The sequence below is a fragment of the Pan paniscus genome, chromosome 11 (assembly GCF_029289425.2).
Source record: "Pan paniscus chromosome 11, NHGRI_mPanPan1-v2.0_pri, whole genome shotgun sequence".
Taxonomy (NCBI): domain Eukaryota; kingdom Metazoa; phylum Chordata; class Mammalia; order Primates; family Hominidae; genus Pan; species Pan paniscus.
Window position 1 is genome coordinate 16792517 of NC_073260.2, and position 19266 is coordinate 16811782.

The following is a 19266-nucleotide window of genomic DNA, read 5'->3' on the forward strand; positions in this document are numbered from 1 at the left end:
GGTCGACCTCAGTGTCATTGTGCAGCCTGTTCTCCAGCCAACTCTGGCTGGATCCTAGGGGAGCTGAGGACCTCTCTTTCCCAGGGGTTAAGATCTCAAATGTGGGTCTCGGGAATGTGATTCTGAAGCCTCTTGCTGGCAATGCAGTGCACTTCAGCCTGACTAGCAGGTCACCTGGGAACTCCTGCCTATACGCATTAGGCAATTCAGCACTTGTCCCATGTCCTAGGTAAAACTGCATTGAAGAAGAAATCAGGAGTATAAACTAAAACACAACTATTTCTGCTGGCGATTTCCTTAAAGAGAATAATCCTAATGGAAACAATACCCTCAAAAACTCCAAAACTCAATTAATGAGGCAACCTAAATAAAGCACACCAGCCATAGTGCCTCATACAAAGCAGCTGCTCAAAAAAAGCTACTCATATCTACTGTATTTTAATTAATTCTATTAAGTGGAGAGGGTGGAATCCCCACCTAGGTCTGTAATGACTCTGGAGTACATGCTATTATCCACTATGCTTTGTTCTAGTATCATTGTTGGTTTCAATCATAAGCAATTTCATAGGTCTAAAATAATCAAAATTTTTGTAGCTATTGTAAATGGGATTGAGGTCTTGATTTGGTTCTCAGCTTGATTGTTATTAGTGTGTAGAAATGCTACTGATTTTTGTACATTAATTTTGCATCATGAAACTTAATTCATTTATCAAATCTAGGAGTCTTTTGGAGGAATCTTTAAGGTATTCTAGGTATTAGATCATATCATCAGCAAACAAAGATACTTTGACTTCCTTTTTCCAATTTGGATGTCTTTTTTTTTTCCCCCTGATTGTTCTGGTTAAGGACTTCCAGTTAAGACTTCCAGTATCATGTTGAATAGGAGTGATGAAAGTGGTCATCCTTGTCTTTCTCTAGTTCTTAGGGGGAATGCGTTCAGCTTTCCCCCATTCAGTATTATGCTGGCTATGGGTTTGTCACATATGGCTTTTATTATATTTAGGTATATTCCTTCTAGGCCTAGTTTGTTGAGCATTTTTATCATGAAGGGATATGGAATTTTATCAGTTGCTTTTTCTATATCTATTGAGATGATTATAAGGTTTTTATTTTAAATTCTGTTTATGTGGTGAATCACATTTATTGATTTGTATATATTTCACTATCCTTGTATTCCTCAAAAAAAAAACCCACTTGATCATGGTGTATTATCTTTTTGATGTGCTGTTGGATTCAGTTTGCTAGTATTTTATGGAGAATTTTTGCATCTATTGTCACCACAAATATTGGTCTGTAGTTTTCTTTTTTGTGTGTCCTTGTCTAGCTTTGATATCCGGGTGATACTTGCTTTGTAGAATGAATTAGGGAGGATTCTTTCCTCACTGATTTTTTGGAAGAGTTTCAGGAAGACTGGTACCAGTTCTTCTTTGTATGTTTGGTGAAATTCAGCTGTGAATTAAACTGATCCTGGGCTTTTTATTGTTGTTGTTGTTGTTGGGAGATTGTATGATTCAATCTCACTACTCGGTATTGGTTTATTTAGCATTTCTACTTGTTCCTGGCACAATCTTGGGAGATTTTATATTTCAAGAATTTATCCATTTCCTCAAGGTTTTCTTATTTGTGAATTCATAGTTGTTTATAGTAGTCTCTGATGATACCTAGGATTATATGTAACCAAGGAGGTAAAAAATGTCTACAAGAAAAACTACAAAACACTGAAGAAAGAAATTTTAGATGACACGAATAAATGGAAAAACATCCCATGATCATGGATTGGAAGAATCAATATTGTTAAAATTACCATGCTGCCCAAAGCAATCTATAGATTCAATGCAATTCCTATCAAAATACCAACACCATTTTTCATAGAATTAGAAAAAAATCCTAAAATTCATATGGAACCAAAAAAGATCACAAATAGCCAAAGAAATCCTAAGCAAAAAGAACAAAGCTGAAGGCATTACATCACCTGACTTCAAATTATACTAAAAAGTTATAGTAACCAAAACAACATGGTACTAGTATAAAAACAGACACATAGATCAATGGAAAGAATAGAGAACCTGGAAATAAAGCCACATACTTACAGCCAACTGATATTTGACAAAGTTAACAAAAACATACACTGGGGAAAAGACACCCTATTCAACAAACAGTTCTAGGAAAATTGGATTGCTATATGTGGAAGAATGAAACTGGACCCATATTTCTCACCGTATACAAAAATTAACTCAAGATGGATTAAAGACTTAACTGTAAGACCTGAAACTATAAAAATCCTAGAAGAAAACTGAGGAAAAACTCCCCTAGACATTTGTGTGAGTCCATTTGCATTGCTACAAAGGAAAATCTGAGGGTGGGTAATTTATAAGGAGAAGAGGTTTATTTGGCGCATGGTTCTGCAGGCTGTACACAAAGGATAGTGCCAGCATCTGCTTCTGGTGAGGCCTCAAGAAGCTTCCAATCATGGTGGAAGGTGAAGGGGAGCCAGCATATCATATGGCAAGAGGGATGCCATGCTGTCTTAAACAACCAGCTTTCACATGGACTCATTACTGCGGGGAGAGCACCAAGCCATTCATGAGGGATCCGCCCTCATGACCCAAACATCTCTCACTAGGCCCCACATCCAACATTGGGGATCTCACTTCAACATGAGGTTTGGAGAGGGCAAACATCCAAATCATATCAACATTGATCTAAGCAAATAATTCATGACTAACACCTCAAAAGCACAGGCAACAAAGACAGAAATAGACAAATGGAACTAAATTAAACCAAAAACTTCTGCACAACAAAAGAAATAATCAACAGAGTAAACAAACCACCTGAAGAATGGGAGAAAATATTTGCCAACTATGCATCTGACAGAAGACTAATGTTCAGAATCTACAAGGAAGTCAAACAGCTCAACAACAACAACAACAATAAAAAAAAAAACACAGGAAGGGGAACATCACACACCGGGGCCTGTTGTGGGATGGGGGTAGAGGGGAGGGGGGAGGGATAGCATTAGGAGATATACCTAATGTAAATGACCGGTTAATGGGTGCAGCACACCAACATGGCACACGCATACATATGTAACAAACCTGCACGTTGTGCACACGTACCCCAGAACTTAAAGTATAATAAAAAAATATATATATAAAAATTTAAAAAAATTGGACAAAGGATATGAACAGACATTTTTCAAAAGAAAACATATAACCATCTCCTAATGAGTCACTTTGGCATAATGACTATTTTGAGTTGAAGGCACTTGAAAAACAGCAGGTGCAGGAAGATTGCTCTGGCCTGTTTTCTGTTTCTTAAAAACAAGAGATGACATTTCCTTGTGGAAAACTTCCTCCCTGTACTAGAGGAAACTATCATTTTTATTATCAAGGACAGAACTTGAGATTAAGGGAAATGTATATAAAGAAACCTTGTTAGATTAATCCTTATCTTTCTAGTCAATTCCACCCAATTAACTACCCCAGCCCAAACCCCTTTGCCTTGTCACATTTTCACAATTTACTATTCCTCATTTAATTCAGTATGTAAGTGTTCAAACTCTAACTGCATCCTTGGATCTTCATTTCCTTAAGGCTCTGTATCATGTAAAACTTGTATTAAATAAATTTGTACACTTCTGCTTTGAGCAAAACAAAACATACAAATGGTTAATAAGCATATGAGAAAAATGCTCAACATCACTAACCATCAGAGAAATGAAAATTAAAACCACAATGAGATATCATCTTGCACCAGTCAGAATGGCTATTGTAAAAGTCAAAAAATAATAGATGTTGGTGGGGATACAGAGAAAATTGAATACTTACGCAATGTTGGCAGGAATGTAAATTAATACAGCCTCTAAGGAAAACCGTATGATTTCTCAAAGAACTGAGAATAGAACTATCATTTGATCCAGCAATTTCACTACTAGGTATATACTCAAAGGAAAAGAAATTGCTATATCAAAAAGATACCTGCACCTGTATGTTTATTGTAGCACTGTCCACAATAGCAAAGATATGGAATCAAACTAAGTGTTCATCAACGAATGATGGGATAAAGAAAATGTAGTGTGTACGTACACACACACACACACACACACACACACACACACTGAACTACTACTCAGCCATAAAAAATGAAATCAAGCTGGGCATAGAAGTGGAATAATAGACATTGGAGACTCAGGAGGATGGGAAGATGGGAGGGGGCTGAGGGATGAGAAATTGCTTAATGAGTACAATGTACCATATTCTGGTGATAGTTACACTAAAAGCCCAGAGTTCACCACTATGCAATATTTACAGGTAACAAAACTGCACTTGTATCCTCTAAGTTTATACAAATCAAATAAACAGTATATAACAAATAAAATAAAACAATCAAATTGTTTTTAAAACTTGCATTTCCTTTGTTACTAGTAAGACTGAATGGTTGTTTCATCTGATTTTTAACCTCAGAATGTCCTGTTAATATATTTGCCCTTTTCGCTGGGGTGTTCATGCCTTTTTAAATGGTTATCAAAGACAATAAAACAAAGTAAAGTATTTTATTATGGGTACTTTTTTTCTTTACTAGTCATTCCATTATGTATTTTTTAAATTATTATTTTTTTATCTGGCTCACTGCTTATTCTTTATTAATATTCTTTTTAAAAAATTTATTTTTGATTACAGCTAATAGCAGGATAAGTTCTAGTGTTCTATACCACTGTAGGATGACTATAGTTAACAATAATACATTATATAGTTTCAGGTAGCTAGAAGGAGGATACTGAGCATTCCCAACAGAAAGAAATGATAAATGTTCGAGATGATGGATATCCTAATTACCGTGATCTGATCACTATATATGTATCAACACATCACTATGTACCCCCGAATACGTACAATTATTATTTGTCCATTAAAAAATAAGTTTAAAATAATTTTTGTTTTCAAAATTGACAGATATTTTGCTTTGCGTTATTCTTCCATTATTCTTACACACAAAAGTCCTTTCCATGCATAAATGAGGAAAATTTCATGTAGTTATTTCTTCTAAATTCTAAGTACTACATTTAAATCTCTAATTTACCTGACATTTATATTGTGGTAAAGTGAGAGAAGAGGATCTGCTTTTACTTTTAATTTTTTAACAAATAGCCTAGTTGTATCCGTAGCATTTTTTGAAATAAATCCTGCATTCTCTGTTTGTTTGTTAGGTCTGAACACCTGTAGATGGTCATCACTTGGACAGCTCACAGCAAGGCAGCAGGTTCTGAAAGCAAGCACAGTGCGAGCAAACGTTCTAAGAGACCAAGGCGGAAGCTGCTTTACTTCATAAGCTTCCCAAACTAGCCTATGAAAATCCCAGAATCTCACTTTCACTGCCTTCTATTGGTCAAACAAGTCACTAAGGGAAGAAAATTAAGCTCTGTCTCTCAATAGGAAGAGTGGCAAAAAATTGTTGGTCCTCTTTAATTTGCCACAACCTGCACACTTGCCACAAATTATTTACTTTCCTCCCACATTCAAAATAGACTCGGCCCCTCCCAAGAGCCTGAGAATCTCATCCCTTTGCCACATCATGTTAATGTCCACGATCTTATCATCTAAATGAGGTCCAGGTAAAAATGAGTTTTCTCAGATACAGTTCCCTGTGTACAGTTCCTCTCAATCTGAAGACCTGAGAATGTAAGCGACAAGTTTATCCACCCCCCAACACACATGTGCCTAACATAATGGTGATATAGACATGGAATAACTATAATAGACACTCCCAATTCTCAGGACAGGGAGGAGGGCAGGAAGCACACAGCTATGTTTCTTTCATTCTTTTGCTGCTAATTCTCCACTGATAAATATACCACAATTCATATATTATATTAATATTATTCATAGGTATTTAGATAATTTCCAGTCTGGTATTTTACAAATAGTAGTGACATAAACGTTCTAGTACATGACTTTGGAGAGTATACATACATATTTTGGTTGAATATAGAAGTAGAATTCTGGGGTCCCAGTTTCTGCATATGTTCAGCGTTAGTTTTTCAGAGTGATTTTTCACACAGTGGTAAGAAATAACACAAAAATACTAAGTATAAGAAAGCTGGAGTGACTATGTTAAAATTAGACAATACAGACTTCAAGACAAAGAGTATTACCAGAGATAAAGGAAGATGTTTCGTAATAATAATATGGTCGACTCATCCTGAAGATATAATAATAAATGTGGTTGCATCTTATGAAAGAGTTTCAAAACACATGCATCAAAAATTAAAAGAATTAAAGGGAGAAATGGGAAATTACACAATTATATCTCGATATTTTAACATTTTTTCCCAAAAGCTGGTAGAACAAGTAGATAGAATGATTAATAAATATATAAAATATTTGAATAATACTTTCTTTACCTAATTGATACTTATGGAATACCATAAACAACCACTTATAAAATGCACATTCTTTCAAATCATATGGTCAACTCACCAACATAAACCATAGAGAGGGCCATAAAATAAATGTTAATAAATTAAAAGGATTGTAATCATACATAATATTATATCCAACTAAGATGAAATTAAATTATAAATCAGTAACACCAATAAATTTAAAAATCAAGATATTTGAAAATTAAGCAATACAAATAGAAAGTCTATGAGTCAAAGAATAAATTTAAGGGACATTAGAAAATATTTTGAGATGAATTATATTAAAAATATAATACGAAAATGTTGGAAATGCAGCTAAAGTCGTGCTTAGAGGGAAATTTATTGCTTTAAGTGCTTGAATTAAGGAAAAAAGTCTACAGTTAATAACAATGTTCTAAATTTAAAAGCTAGAAGAAAAGAAGCAAAGTAAACCCTAAGAAAGTAAAAAGAAAGAAATAAAAACAATGAAATAAAAAACAAACACTAGAGAAAGGTAACAAAGCCAAAGTTGGCCTTTTGAAGAAAATCAACAAAATTGATTAACCCCTAGCCAGACGGATCAAGAGAAAAGAAAGAGAAAACAAGGTTGTCCATACAGGTTTCACAGGCATCACAAGGATAAGAAGAGGATATTTTGCTTTGGGAGACCGAGGAGGGCAGATCCCTGAGGTCAGGAGTTCGAGACCAGTCTGACTAACATGGAGAAACCCTGTCTCTACTAAAAATACAAAATTAGCCAGGCGTAGTGGCGCATGCCTGTAATCCCAGCTACTAGGGAGGGTGAGGCAGAAGAATCACTTGAACCTGGGAGGCGGAGGTTGCGGTGAGCTGAGATCGTGCCATTGCACTCCAGCCTGGGCAACAAGAGCGAAACTCCATCTCAAAAAAAAAAAAAAAAGAAAAAAGAGGCTATTTTGAAAAATATGTTTACTAACAAATTTGATAACAAAATTCTTGAAAAATAGAGCTTTTAAAACCTAGTGCAGATATTGTAATTTGAGACAGAAAGCTGAATATTCCTATATTTATTAACGAAATCAATATCAACAACTAACCACAAAGAAAAATTCAAGGTTAGATGGTTTCACTGTTTAATTCCCTCATCATTTAAAAAAATAAATTTAAAAAAATTTTAATCTAAGTAAAATTTTAATTGATTCATTATTTTTAATTGACAACTTTATTTATGAGCTACAATGTAATGTTTTGATCTATGCATACATTGTAGAAAGATTCCGTTTAATCTTACACAAATTCTACAGAAGGTAAACAAAAAGGAAATAGCTGCCACCTCATTTTATGAGGCTAACAAAAGTTGAAAAAAGAAAATTATGATTATGATAACCAAAATCGGTACCAGTTACCTGTGGTTGTGTAACAAACCACTCCAAAACTTAGTGGCTTTAAATAACAACTGCATTTATTTTACTCACTTTCAGTTTGGGCAGAACTGGTTTGGATACCTCATCTCTACTCCATGTGATGTCTTCTTGACGGCTAAGAGGATGGAGACTGAACCATCTGTTCTCTTGTTTAATCAGATCTCTGGTTGTTGATGTTGAGTGTTAGACCTTATGGGTAGGAAGTTAGCTGGGACAGTCAACTAGAATACCTTCCCATGGCCTCTCCCTGTAGTCTAGGCCTTCTCACAACATGACGACTGGGTTCTAATGGCAAGTTTCCAGGTACTCAACATCATCAGTCATCAGAACAATGCAAATTAAAACTACAGTGTAATATTACAATTTACCTCCTAAAATAAAAAGACTGGCAATACCAAGTGCTAACAAGAATATGAGCATCTGGGCCAGGCACAGTGGCTCACGCCTCTAATCTCAGCACTTTGGGAGGCTGAGACAGGCAGATCACTTGAGCACAGGAGTTCAAGACCAGGCTGGGCAACATGGCAAAACCCCATCTCTACAAAAAATACAAAAATTAGCTGGGCGTGGTAGCACATGCCTATGGTCCCAGCTACTTGGGAGATTGAGTTGGGAAGGTTGCTTGAGCCCAGAAGGTCGAGGCTGCAGTAAGCTGAGATCATTGCACCACTGCATTCCAGCCTGGGTGACAGAACAAGATCCTGTCTAAACAATAACAAAAATATGAGCAACGGAATCCCCATATAGTGCTGGTAGAAATATAAAGTGGCAAAACTGCTTTGGAAAATGAATTTTTTTACAATACTGAACATACAGTTATCATATGAAATATGTCCACCCAAAAGTTTGTACATGGGTATTTATAGCTCAGTTATTTATAATGATCAGAAATAGTTACAACCAAAATGCTCATCAGCTATAAAAGGCATAAACAAATTGTGGTATACAATAGAATACTACTGGGTAATGAAAACATAAGTTACTGACATACACCACAACGTGGATAAATCTCAAACACTTTGTTGAGCCAAAGAAACCAGACATAAGTGTGCATACTGTAACTATTAATTTGACTCTGGGAAAAGCAAACTTAATCTACAATGACAGAATTCAGATGGCTGGCCGCATGGGACTTGGAGTGAAGTCCGTATCTTGACTGTGGTAGTTTGCACAGGTATATAAAGTTGTCAAAACTTCTTAAATGTGCACCTAAAATAGGTACATTTTATGTAAATAATACCCCAATAAAGTTGATTTTAAAATAAAGTAGAATGAAGGATGAATAAATGGATGTGTGGAAGCAAGTATAATAAAGTTTTAAAGATTAAATCTAGGTGGGCGGTATAGGAATGTTTACTGTAAAATTCTTTCAACTTTGCTGTGTGTTTTTAAAATTTTCTAATAAAATGTTGGGAAAGAAGACTGAAACTACTAGTTCTGTTGAAAATACGGGGCAACTGGAACTCTCAATGATTTGGATGAGAGTGTGCATTTATATAAATATTTTGGAAAACAGTTTGTCTACATCTACTAAAGCTAAATATTACTTACCCTATTGCCCAGAAATATTACTGCTATTCTAGGTGTACACTCTAAGCGAAATGTCCCACAAAATGTTTGAGCATATTTCTGTCAGCTTTACTCATAATAGCCAAAATATTGGAAGCAATCCATTTGCCCACCATTATTCAACAGAGAATTGAATAAACTATGGGTTATTTGTATAATAAAATGTTACACAGCAATAAAAAGAACAAACTTCTGGTATATGCAACAAACATGATTGAGTCTGACAGATGTAATGTTGAGCTAAAGAAGCCAAATACAAGAGTTCTGCAGTGTAATTCCTTTTACCTGAACTTCGAAAACAGGCAAAACTAATCTTATAGTGATCACAAAGCAATTACCTCTGAGAGGACAGTGCCTCAGAAGGGGCAAGAGGGAGTGTTCTGGCTTTATGGAAGTGTTACGTATATTGATCTGTGGGGTGTTTACATTGGTGTATACATATGAAAAAATTATTGAGCTGTGCACTTCAGATTCATGGACTTTGCTGATATATGCCATAACCAAATAACATTTGTGGAAACTGATGGGAAGCTCTGTGCTTGTAGATGGAGCTGTCTTCTTTGAGTTTCACCACAGGGTGATCTGGCTGGGAAGCACAATTTGGGGAAGAAACCCCTCAATGTCAGTATCTTTAGTTCTTTTCTCTTGGGCTAGCCAAACTCCAAGAAAATTCTTTTAATATTCTGTATTTAAGGTGGAGGCTTGGCAGCTTAATGTAGACAAAGGGCTGTGCATTTCAGCATTCAGCATTTGGTATGCATATGCTGTTATGTAATTCTCTTATTTTTGATATGATTCACTAATCTTAGCTGTATATGGCCACCCCAAGACCCAGACTTATTCAGAAAGTAAATCTCCCAACTTCTGTTGGGATAGGAGAGGGACAATATTTGAGCAGTGTGCAGTGAAAAGGGGGAAATTAGGGATCCAAATTCTTCTGAAATAGCTATCATCTCTTTCTTCTTAGTTTATTTCTCTTTCACTCTCAAGTCGAGAGGCACCAAAGGATGCCGGTTTCTGGGCCTTTTCAGGACTTTTTGGTGTTGATCAGATTGTTTCCTCTATTTTATCTACTGCCAGCTTAGGATTTAGTTTTCATGCATCTGTTAACTCAGTGAACTGTCAAAGAAAAATTGCCCTGCACAGAGTTGAACAGGCAAGAAGACTTTATTTAACATGATTGCCATAGGAGTCAAGATTACTGTAATAGGGGAGACAGAGTAAACTCAACTCTGCTGAATCAAAAGGCAGGAGGACTTTTAAGAGCTGGGGTGAGCTAGTAGAAAACTACTGGAGGGTGTTAGCAGGGAGGTTGGCCAATGTGATTAGGCCATCTGTGTTTGCTTTCCATAGGCAACTTCAGCAAAGTCTCAGGATACAAAATCAATGTACAAAAATCACAAGCATTCCTATACACCAATAACAGACAAACAGAGAGCCAAATCATGAGTGAACTCCCATTCACAATTGCTTCAAAGAGAATAAAATACCTAGGAATCCAACTTACAAGGGATGTGAAGGACCTCTTCAAGGAGAGCTACAAACCACTGCTCAATGAAATAAAAGAGGATACAAGCAAATAGAAGAACCTTCCATGCTCATGGGTAGGAAGAATCAATATCGTGAAAATGGCCATACTGCCCAAGGTAATTTATAGATTCAGTGACATCCCCATCAAGCTACCAGTGACTTTCTGCACAGAATTGGAAAAAACTACTTTAAAGTTCATATGGAACCAAAAAAGAGCCCACATCGCCAAGTCAATCCTAAGCCAAAAGAACAAACCTGGAGGCATCACGCTACCTGACTTCAAACTATACTACAAGGCTACAGTAACCAAAACAGCATGGTACTGGTACCAAAACAGAGATATAGATCAATGGAACAGAACAGAGCCCTCAGAAATAACACCACATATCTACAACTATCTGATCTTTGACAAATGTGACAAAAACAAGAAGTGGGGAAAGGATTCCCTATTTAATAAATGGTACTGGGAAAACTGGCTAGCCATATGTAGAAAGCTGAAACTGGATCCCTTCCTTACACCTTATAGAAAAATTAATTCAAGATGGATTAAAGACTTAAATGTTAGACCTAAAACCATAAAAACCCCAGAAGAAAACCTAGGCAATACCATTCAGGACATAGGCATGGGCAAGGACTTCATGTCTAAAACACCAAAAGCAATGGCAACAAAAGCCAAAATTGACAAATGGGATCTAATTAAACGAAAGAGCTTCTGCACAGCAAAAGAAACTACCATCAGAGTGAACAGGCAACCTACAGAATGGGAGAAAATTTTTGCAATCTACTCATCTGACAAAGGGCTAATATCCAGAATCTACAATGAACTCAGACAAATTTACAAGAAAAAAAATAAACAACCCCATCAAAAAGTGGGCGAAGGATATGAACAGACACTTCTCAAAAGAAGACATTTATACAGCCAAAAGACACATGAAAAAATGCTCATCATCACTGGCCATCAGAGAAATGCAAATCAAAACCACAATGAGATACCATCTCATACCAATTAGAATGGCGATCATTAAAAAGTCAGGAAACAACAGGTGCTGGAGAGGATGTGGAGAAATAGGAACACTCTTACACTGTTGGTGGGACTGTAAACTAGTTCAACCATTGTGGAAGTCAGTGTGGCGATTCCTCAGGGATCTAGAACTAGAAATACCCTTTGACCTAGCCATCCCATTACTGGGTATATACCCAAAGGATTACAAATCGTGCTGCTATAAAGACACATGCACACGTATGTTTATTGTGGCACTATTCACAATAGCAAAGACTTGGAACCAACCCAAATGTCCAACAATGATAGATTAGATCAAGAAAATGTGGCACCTATACACCATGGAATACTATGCAGCCATAAAAAATGATGAGTTCATGTCCTTTGTAGGGACATGGGTGAAGCTGGAAACCATCATTCTCAGCAAACTATCACAAGGACAAAAAACCAAACATCGCATGTTCTCACTCACAGGTGGGAATTGAACAATGAGAACACATGGACACAGGAAGGGGAACATCACACACCGGGGCATGTTGTGGGGTAGGGGTGGGAAGGATAGCTTTAGGAGATATACCTAATGTTAAATGACGAGTTAATGGGTGCAGTACACCAACATGACACATGTATACATATGTAACAAACCTGCACATTGTGCACATGTACCCTAAAACTTAAAGTATAATTAAAAAATAGATAAATAAATAAAAACAAAAGGGACACTTTTGAAAGTCAGGCCCCTACCTTCCCACAGAGACCGAGAGATAGGTGTACTATCTTTGTATTTTTTTTAACTTTAGATTCAGGGGGTACATGTGCAGGTTTGTCACATGGGTATATTGCATAATGTTGAACTTTGGGCTCCTAGTGAACTGGTCATCCAAATAGTGAACACTGTACCCTATAGGTAGTTTTTCAACTCTTGTCTCTCTGCTTTTGGAGTCTCCAGTGTCTGTTATTTCCATCTCTATGCTCATGTATGCCCATTGTTTAGGTCCTACTTATAAGTGAGAATATGTGGTATTTGATTTTCTGTATCTGAGTTATGTCACTTAGGATCCATCCATGTTGCTGCAAAGGACATGATTTCATTCTTTTCTATGGCTGCATAATATGACAAAGATGTCTTCTCTCACCACTCCTATTCAACATAGTAGTAGAAGTCCTAGCCAGAGCAATCAGGCAAGAAAAATTAACAAAAGTTATCCAAATTGGAAAGGAAGAAGTCATATTATCTCTGTTCACTGATGACATGATCTTACACCTAGAAAACCTAAACATTACTCCAAAAGACTCGCCGATCTGATAAGCGACTTCAGTAAAGTTTCAGGATACAAAATTAAAGCACAAAAAAATCAGTTGCATCTCTATACACCAACAACACTGTAGCTGAGAACAAAATCAAGAACCCAATTCCATTTACAATAGCCACAAACACATACAAAGTAAGATATCTAGAAATACATTTAACCAAGGAAGTGAAAGACTTCTATAAGGACAACTACAAAACACTTATGAAAGAAATCATAGATGATGAGAGAGGAGAAAGGAAGAAACCCAGTCAGGCAGGCAGTCAGGGTGGGTCCTCGGTTGAATTATTTCAAACTAAAGAACAGCCTGCAGGCACAGATAAGGGAACTTGTACCGGGCAGGGGCAGGGGGATTGGGGGGCTGTTGGGGGTGGGCTTGCCTGAGACATGCCCACAGCTGCACAGATAAGAAAGGCTACACAGGTGACTTGCATAGACATGCCCACAATGGAAAATTCCATCCCCCGACACATGCGCAGTAAGAGGTACAAAGCAATATGGAGTAACTCAAGCTAAGGGCCCACATGGACATTAGGAGGACAGGGTGGAGCTACCAGAAATTCGCACCTTATGCAAATGAGACGCCCAGCCCTCATCACTTTCTTATAAAAGCCTTTGCATTCAACTGTAAAAATGGCAACCCTTTCCAGGACCCTTCTCTGCTGCAGAGAGCTGTTCTCTTCCTTTTGCCTATTAACCTTCTGCTTCTGCTCTGACCTTATCCTTGGTGTGTCCGCATCTTTGATTTCCTCAGCCATGAGACCAAGAATTTCAGATGCCAGCCCAGGAAATGAGGCCATTTCAATGACACAAACCAATGGAAAAACATCCTGTGCTCATGGATAGGAAGAACCAATAACATTAAAATGAATATACTGCCCAAAGCAATCTACAGATTTGATGCAGTTCCTATCAAATTACCATCATTTTTCACCAAATTAGAAAAAAACTTCTAAAATTCGTATAGAACCAAAAAAGAGCCCAAATAGCCAAGGTAACCTGAAGCAAAAGAGTAAGGCTGGAAGTGAGGGAAGAGAGAGACCCTCTCATATTGTTTTATATTGTTTTATGCTCAGTACCTGTTTTAAGAAAAAACAACAAGAAAGTTAAACCAAAGACAGGCAGCTTGGCACCAGGCCCGAAACCAGGCCTGGGCCTGCCTGGCCTAAACCCAGTAGTTAAAAATCAACTCATGACTTAGAACCTGATGTTATTCATAGATTCCAGACATTGTATAGAAGAACATTGTGAAACTCCCTGCCCTGTTCTGTTTCTCTCTGACCACTGGTGCATGCAGCTCCTGTCATGTACCACCTGATTGCTTAAATCAATCACGACCCTTTCATGTGAAATCTTTAGTGTTGTGAGCCCTTAAAAGGGACAGAAATTGTGCATTTGGGGAGCTCAGATTTTAAGGCAGTAGCTTGCTGATGCTCCCAGCTGAATAAAACCCTTCCTTCTACAACTCGGTGTCTGAGAGGTTTTATCTGTGGCTTGTCCTGCTACAGAAGCATCACATTACCTGACTTCAAACTATACTATGAGATTACAGTAATGAAAACAGCATGGTACTATTACAAAAATAGACATATAGATCAGTGGAACAGAATAGAGAACCCAGAAATAAAACCACATACTTACAACCAACTGATCTTTGACAAAGTCAACAAAAATAAATGGGGAAAGGATACCCTATTGAATAAATGGTGCTGGCAAAACTGGCTATCCATACACAGAAGAATGAAACTGGAACCTATCTATCTTTCTTGATTACATTTCCAAGAGATAGCTCCCAGGTCCTTGAGAAAGACATTCCTGGGCTATAAAACTATCAAGAGTCTGGGAGAATATTTACATCTCAAAAGAGCCCAGAAAAAAATTACAATTGTCAGTTCTCGAATGCAAATGTAAAGAAAAGGGAAGCCAGGGGCCTATAGTCAGGAAGATATCTATCTAAAGTTTGGTCAAGCTGAGGGCAGTGTTGGTCATCGCTGGTGCATCCATCTGGTTTCCAGTTTCCAAACTTTGTTGTTATTATTTGTTTGCCTCTCTTCTCTGTCCTTTTGGGTTTTATGTCTTTTTTATTTTAGTAGAGTTTATGGAGGGAGTGAAATTAGATGCATGAGTTTAGTATGACATCATTAACCAGAAGTATAAGAATTCTTTAAAGATAAGTCATATGCCATTAAACTGCTTGTAAAGGTGGACATTGGCAGCTTGTGAGTTTTTTGTTTGTTTTGTTTTTAGAGGAAGTTAGGAGCAGGAACCTTGTTGTAAGGGGGCAGCAAGGAGATGCATTTACACAGAAAGTTCATTTTTGCCACTGACTGTGGTTACAAATCAATACTAATACTGTCAGGCCTCTGAGCCCAAGCTAAGCCATCATATCCCCTGTGACCTGCATGTACACATCCAGATGGCCGGTTCCTGCCTTAACTGATGATATTCCACCACAAAAGAAGTGAAAATGGCCTGTTCCTGCCTTCACTGATGACATTATCTTGTGAAATTCCTTCTGCTGGCTCATCCTGGCTCAAAAGCTCCCCTACTGAGCACCTTGTGACCCTCACTCCTGCCCGCCGGAGAACAACACCCCTTTTTCCTTTACCTACCCAAATCTTATAAAACGGCCCCACCCCATCTCCCTTCGCTGACTCTCTTTTCCGACTCAGCCCACCTGCACCCAGGTGAAATAAACAGCCTTGTTGCTCACATGAAGCCTGTTTGGTGGTCTCTTCACACGGACGCACATGAAATTTGGTGCCGTAACTCAGATCGGGGGACCTCCCTTGGAAGATCCCCTGTCCTCCTGCTCTTTGCTCCGTGAGAAAGATCCACCTACGACCTCAGGTCCTCAGACCCAGCAGCCCAAGAAACATCTCACCAATTTCAAATCCGGTAAGCGGCCTCTTTTTACTCTCTTCTCCAACCTCCCTCACTATCCCTTAACCTCTTTCTCCTTTCAATCTTGGCGCCACACTTCAATCTCTCCCTTCTCTTAATTTCAATTCCTTTCATTTTCTGGTAGAGACAAAGGAGACATGTTTTATCCGTGGACCCAAAACTCCGGTGCTGGTCACAGACTAGGGAAGGCAGCCTTCACTTGGTGTTTAATCATTGCAGGGACACCTCTCTGATTATTCACCCACGTTTCAGAGGTGTCAGACCACGCAGGGACACCTGCCTTGGTCCTTTACCCTTAGTGGCAAGTCCTGCTTTTCTGGGGGAGGGGCAGGAACCCCAACCTCTTATCTCTGCACCCCGATCCCTTATTTCCATGCCCCAACCTCTTATTTCTGCACCCCGACCCTTTATTTCCATGCCCCAACCCCTTTCCCGCTTTTCTGGAGGGCAAAAACCCCCCACCCCTTCTCTCCATGTCTCTACTCTCTCTTTTCTCTAGGCTTGCCTCCTTCACTATGGGCAAGCTTCCACCCTCCATTCCCCCTTCTTCTCCCTTAGCCTGTGTTCTTAAAAACCTAAAACCTCTTCAACTCACACCTGACCTAAAACCTAAATGCCTTATTTTATTCTACAATGCCGCTTGACCCCAATACAAACTCGACAGTGGTTCCAAATAGCCAGAAAATGGCACTTTCACTTTTTCCATCCTACAAGATCTAAATAATTCTTGTCATAAAATGGGCAAATGGTCTGAGGTGCCTGACATCCAGGCATTCTTTTACACATCGGTTCCTCCCTAGTCTCTGTTCCCAATGCAAATCGTCCGAAATCTTCCTTCTTTCCCTCCCACCTGTCCCCTCAGTCCCAACCCCAAGCATCGCTGAGTCTTTCTAATCTTCCTTTTCTACAGACCCATCTGACCTCTCCCCTCCTCGCCAGGCCGAGCTAGGTCCCAATTCTTCCTCAGCCTCCGCTCCTCCACCCTATAATCCTTTTATCACCTCTGCTCCTCACACCCAGTCCGGCTTACAGTTTCGTTCGGTGACTAGCCCTCCCCCACCTGCCCAGCAATATCCTCTTAAAAAGGTGGCTGGAGCTAAAGGCATAGTCAAGGTTAATGCTCTTTTTCTTTATCCCAAATCAGATAGCGTTTAGGCTCTTTTTCATCAAATATTAAAACCCAGTCCAGTTCATGACTCGTTTGGCTGCAACACTGAGACGCTTTACAGCCCTAGACCCTAAACAGTCAAAACACCATCTTATTCTCAATATACATTTTACTACCCAATCTGCTCCTGACATTAAATAAAACTCCAAAAATTAAATTCCGGCCCTCAAACCCCACAACAGGACTTAATTAACCTCCCCTTCAAGGTATACAATTCCTTGCCTCCACTGTGAGACAAACCCCAGCCACATCTCCAGCACACGAGAACTTCCAAACGCCTAAACCGCAGTGGCCAGGCATTCCTCCAGGCCTGCCTCCCCCAGGAGCTTGCTACAAGTGCCAGAAATCTGGCCACCAGGCCAAGGAATACCGGCAGCCCATGATTCCTCCTAAGCTGCGTCCCATCTTTGCGGGACCCCACTGAAAATCAGACTGTTCAACTCACCTGGCAGCCACTCCCAGAGCCCCTGGAACTCTGGCCCAAGGCTCTCTGACTCCTTCCCAGATCTTCTCGGCTTAGCAGCTGAAGACTGACGCTGCCCGATCGCCTCGGAAGCCCTGTAGACCATCACAGACGCCGAGCTTCAGGTAACTCTCAGTGGAGGGTAAGTCCGTCCCCTTCTTAATCAATACGGAGGCTACCCGCTCCACATTACCTTCTTTTCAAGGGCCTGTTTCCCTTGCCTCTGTAAGTGTTGTGGGTATTGACGACCAGGCTTCTAAACCCCTTAAAACTCCCCAACTCTGGTGCCAACTTAGAAAACATTCTTTTATGCACTTTTTTTAAATTATCCCCACCTGCCCAGTTCCCTTATTAGGCTGAGACACTTTAACTAAATTATCTGTTTCCTGACTACACCTGGGCTACAGCCACACCTCATTGCCGCCTTTTCCCCCAGTTCAAAGCCTCCTTCACATCCTCCCCTTCTATCTCCCCACCTTAACCCACAAGTGTAAGACACCTCTACTCCCTCCTTAGCAATCGATCATGCACCACTTACCATCCCATTAAAACCTAATCACTCTTACCCCGCTCAATGCCAATATCCCATCCCACAGCACGCTTTAAAAGGATTAGAGCCTGTTATCATTCGCCTGTTACAGCATGGCCTTTTAAAGCCTATAAGCTCTCCTTACAATTCCCCCATTTTACCTGTCCTAAAACCAGACAAGACTTACAGGTTAGTTCAGGATCTGCGCCTTATCAACCAAATTGTTTTGCCTATCCACCCTGTGGTGCCAAACCCATATACTCTCCTATCCTCAATACCTCCCTCTACAACCCATTATTCTGTTCTGGATCTCAAACATGCTTTCTTTACTATTCCTTTGCACCCTTCATCCCAGCCTCTCTTCGCTTTCACTTGGACTGACCCTGACACCCATTAGGCTCAGCAAATTACCCGGGCTGCAAGCCTTCACAGACAGCCCCCTTTACTTCAGTCAAGCCCAAATTTCATCCTCATCTGTTACCTATCTCAGCATAATTCTCATAAAAACACACGTGCTCTCCCTGCTGATCATGTCTGACTAATCTCCCAAACCTTAATCCCTTACAAAACAACTCCTTTCCTTCCTAGGCATGGTTAGTGCGGTCAGAATTCTTACACAAGAGCCGGGACCGCACCCTGTAGCCTTTCTGTCCAAACAACTTGACCTTACTGTTTTAGGCTGACCATCATGTCTCCGTGCAGCGGCTGCTGCCGCCCTAATACTTTTAGAGGCCCTTAAAATCACAAACTATGCTCAACTCACTCTCTACAGCTCTCATAATTTCCAAAATCTATTTTCTTCCTAACACCTGATGCATATACATTCTGCTCCCCAGCTCCTTCAGCTGTACTCACTCTTTGTTGAGTCTCCCACAATTACCATTGTTCCTGGCCCGGACTTCAATCCGGCCTCCCACATTATTCCTGATACCACACCTGACCCTCATGACTGCATCTCTCTGATCCACCTGACGTTCACCCCATTTCCCCACA

General features: G+C 39.3%; 1 protein-coding gene across 5 annotated transcripts in view; it reads right to left on the bottom strand.

The window, feature by feature from the left end:
* The window catches only part of LOC100969519 (olfactory receptor 1Q1), a 202155-nt gene that overhangs the window by 115592 nt on the left and 67297 nt on the right, over window positions 1–19266 (bottom strand). For 2 of the 5 annotated variants that reach the window (XR_010109092.1, XM_063594227.1), the window contains exon 7: window positions 17727–17839. The exons of 2 other annotated variants lie outside the window; for them this stretch is intronic. The gene's annotated coding sequence lies outside the window, so the exon portion shown is untranslated. Of the gene's footprint in view, window positions 1–17726; window positions 18694–19266 lie in introns of those variants that run through there. One more of the 5 variants, XM_063594226.1, reaches the window with a different exon arrangement.